This window comes from Pongo abelii, chromosome 2 (genome assembly GCF_028885655.2).
Source record: "Pongo abelii isolate AG06213 chromosome 2, NHGRI_mPonAbe1-v2.0_pri, whole genome shotgun sequence".
In the NCBI taxonomy this organism is placed as follows: domain Eukaryota; kingdom Metazoa; phylum Chordata; class Mammalia; order Primates; family Hominidae; genus Pongo; species Pongo abelii.
Window position 1 is genome coordinate 190530199 of NC_085928.1, and position 3407 is coordinate 190533605.

Consider the following 3407-nt stretch of genomic DNA (forward strand, 5'->3'; position numbering starts at 1 on the left):
TAAAATGTAGAATTAGTTTCTTTGATGTTTCTTCTTAAATTCTCAAATGGAAATTTAAAAAGAAATGGTTTCCTAGGTATTTTATTCTCTTTGAAGCAATTGTGAGTAGGAGTTCACTCATGATTTGGCTCTCTGTTTGTCTGTTATTGGTGTATAAGAATGCTTGTGATTTTTGCACATTGATTTTGTATCCTGAGACTTTGCTGAAGTTGCTTATCAGCTTAAGGAGATTTTGGGCTGGGACGATGGGATTTTCTAGATATACAGTCATGTCATCTGCAAACAGGGACAATTTGACTTCCTCTTTTCCTAACTGAATGCCCTTTATTTCCTTCTCCTGCCTGATTGCCCTGGCCAGAACTTCCAACACTATGTTCAATAGGAGTGGTGAGAGAGGGCATCCCTGTCTTGTGCCAGTTTTCAAAGGGAATGCTTCCAGTTTTTGTCCATTCAGTATGATATTGGCGGTGGGTTTGTCATAGATAGCTCTTATTATTTTGAGATACGTCCCATCAATACCTATGTGAAGGACCTCTTCAAGGAGAACTACAAACCACTGCTCAATGAAATAAAAGAAGATATAAACAAATGGAAGAACATTCCATGCTCATGGGTAGGAAGAATCAATATCGTGAAAATGGCCATACTGCCCAAGCTAATTTATAGATTCAATGCCATTCCCATCAAGCTACCAATGACTTTCTTCACAGAATTGGAAAAAACTACTTTAAAGTTCATATGGAACCAAAAAAGAGCCCCCATTGCCAAGTCAATCCTAAGCCAAAAGAACAAAGCTGGAGGCATCACGCTATCTGACTTCAAACTATACTACAAGACTACAGTAACCAAAACAGCATGGTACTGGTACTAAAACACAGATATAGACCAATGGAACAGAACAGAGCCCTCAGGAATAATGCCGCATATCTACAACTATCTGATCTTCGATAAACCTGACAAAAACAAGCAACTATTTAATAAATGGTTCTGGGAAAACTGGCTACCCATAAGTAGAAAGCTGAAACTGGATCCCTTCCTTACACCTTATACAAAAATTAATTCATGATGGATTAAAGACTTAAATGTTAGACCTAAAACCATAAAAACCCTAGAAGAAAACCTAGGCAATACCATTCAGGACATAGGCATGGGCAAGGACTTCATGTCTAAAACACCAAAAGCAATGGCAACAAAAGCCAAAATTGACTAATGGGATCTAATTAAACTAAAGAGCTTCTGCACAGCAAAAGAAACTACCATCAGAGTGAACAGGCAAACTACAGAATGGGAGAAAATTTTTGCAACCTACTCATCTGACAAAGGGCTAATATCCAGAATCTACAATGAACTCAAACAAATTTACAAGAAAAAAGACAAACAACCCCATCAAAAAGTGAGCAAAGGATATGAACAGACACTTCTCAAAAGAAGACATTTACGCAGCCAAAAAACACATGAAAAAATGCTCACCATCACTGGCCATCAGAGAAATGCAAATCAAAACCACAGTGAGATACCATCTCACACCAGTTAGAATGGCAATCATTAAAAAGTCAGGAAACAACAGGTGCTGGAGAGGATGTGGAGAAATAGGAACACTTTTACACTGTTGGTGGGACTGTAAACTAGTTCAACCATTGTGGAAGTCGGTGTGGTGATTCCTCAGGGATCTAGAAATAGAAATACCATTTGACCCAGCCATCCCATTACTGGGTATATACCCAAAGGATTATAAATCATGCTGCTATAAAGACACATGCACACGTATGTTTATTGCGGCACTATTCACAATAGCAAAGACTTGGAACCAAACCAAATGTCCAACAATGTTAGACTGGATTAAGAAAATGTGGCACATATACACCATGGAATACTATGCAGCCATAAAAAATGATGAGTTCCTGTCCTTTGTAGGGACATGGATGAAGCTGGAAACCATCATTCTCAGCAAACTATCCCAAGGACAAAAAACCAAACACCACATGTTCTCACTCATAGGTGGGAATTGAACAATGAGAACACATGGACACAGGAAGGGGAAGATCACACACCAGGGACTGTTGTGGGGTGGGGGGAAGGGGGAGGGATAGCATTAGGAGATATACCTAATGCTAAATCACGAGTTAATGTGTGCGGCACACCAACATGGCACATGTATACATATGTAACAAACCTGCACGTTGTGCACAAGTACCCTAAAACTTAAAGTATAATAATAATAAAATAAAATAATAAAAATAAAAATAAAATTAAAAAACAAAAAGAAATGGTTTCTTCCCCTTCCCTCTATATTCCTTCAATTTATCTTTCCTCTAAACACAAAAGAAGGGGAGAACCCTATAGAGAAAAAAATCAAATGAGCACAATAGTAATTTTTCAGAACTTCAAAATGAATGTAAGTAAATTAAACTCTTTCAAAGCTGCACATGTAGCCCTGAAGAGGCCCTTCTGTTAAATGGTTAAATAAGAAGACAAGAACACAAAGCAAACTTATCCATAGCACATATCCAATGTCTGTGTAAAACCCTTGATCTGTTCACAGGGAGATGGCAGCAAGATAGCCAAAGAGCAGAAGCTTGCCAAACTAAATAAAGAAAATCAAGACAAAGAGCAGGAATAAATGTAACAAAGATACCATAACGATATCTTGGAGTTATGGTCAGGTGGAATAATCCTTATCTGTTTCTCCTTCTGAAGGGCAGATTAGAACATGATAATTGGAGTTCACATGATACATGATTAAAGTCTCTGTGTAATCATGACTTACAATATCCTGATTATTCCTATGTTATTCTTCCTGAAAAAAAAATATATATTAGAGGTTTATGGCTAAAATATGGGATGTGGGTGATCAATAGTCGCAAGGAGCACCTGATGACCCTTTGATTAACCTGGGACCCCAGGTTTTGAAATATGGAACAAAGCTACAAACTGTGAAATAGTCAATTATGTCTGTAATATGAAATAAACTGCTCTTCCAATTTTGGTTAATTATAGGGTTTTTTCTATATAAATGATGATCTTATCAACCAAATTAGTAGGATTTTTAAAATTCATTTTATAAAATATAGTTTAACTTAAGTGACTCTCTAGTTACAACCTGCTCGTGGATCTTAAGTATAGCTACTTCAATCCTTTTTGCCAATGCCACTAGATTAATAGTTCTCACCTACCAAATGGCAAGGCTTCCATCTTTTCTGATGTCTCTTAGATACTCCAAAGTGGATGGGGACTATCTCACATAGAATTTCCACAGCTTCCTCTGTCTGCTATCCTTATGCTCTGGCACTTTACATTCCTCTTAGCTAATTCTGCTTGGCATAGAACCCGCATGGTGTCAATGGCCTTTGACATCCTTTGGAGTGTCTATCTTCTCAAATTCTGATGCTTGGGATGACATCCTACCT

The 3407-nt window shown here is 37.5% G+C and overlaps 1 non-coding gene across 1 annotated transcript; it reads left to right on the forward strand.

Annotated features, from left to right (window-relative positions):
- Positions 1-2656: 2656 nt before the first annotated feature.
- LOC112132886 (U8 small nucleolar RNA) lies at positions 2657-2792 on the forward strand. The gene has a single exon (XR_002914588.1). It is a non-coding gene; the product is annotated as a U8 small nucleolar RNA (small nucleolar RNA).
- The last annotated feature ends 615 nt before the right edge of the window (positions 2793-3407 follow it).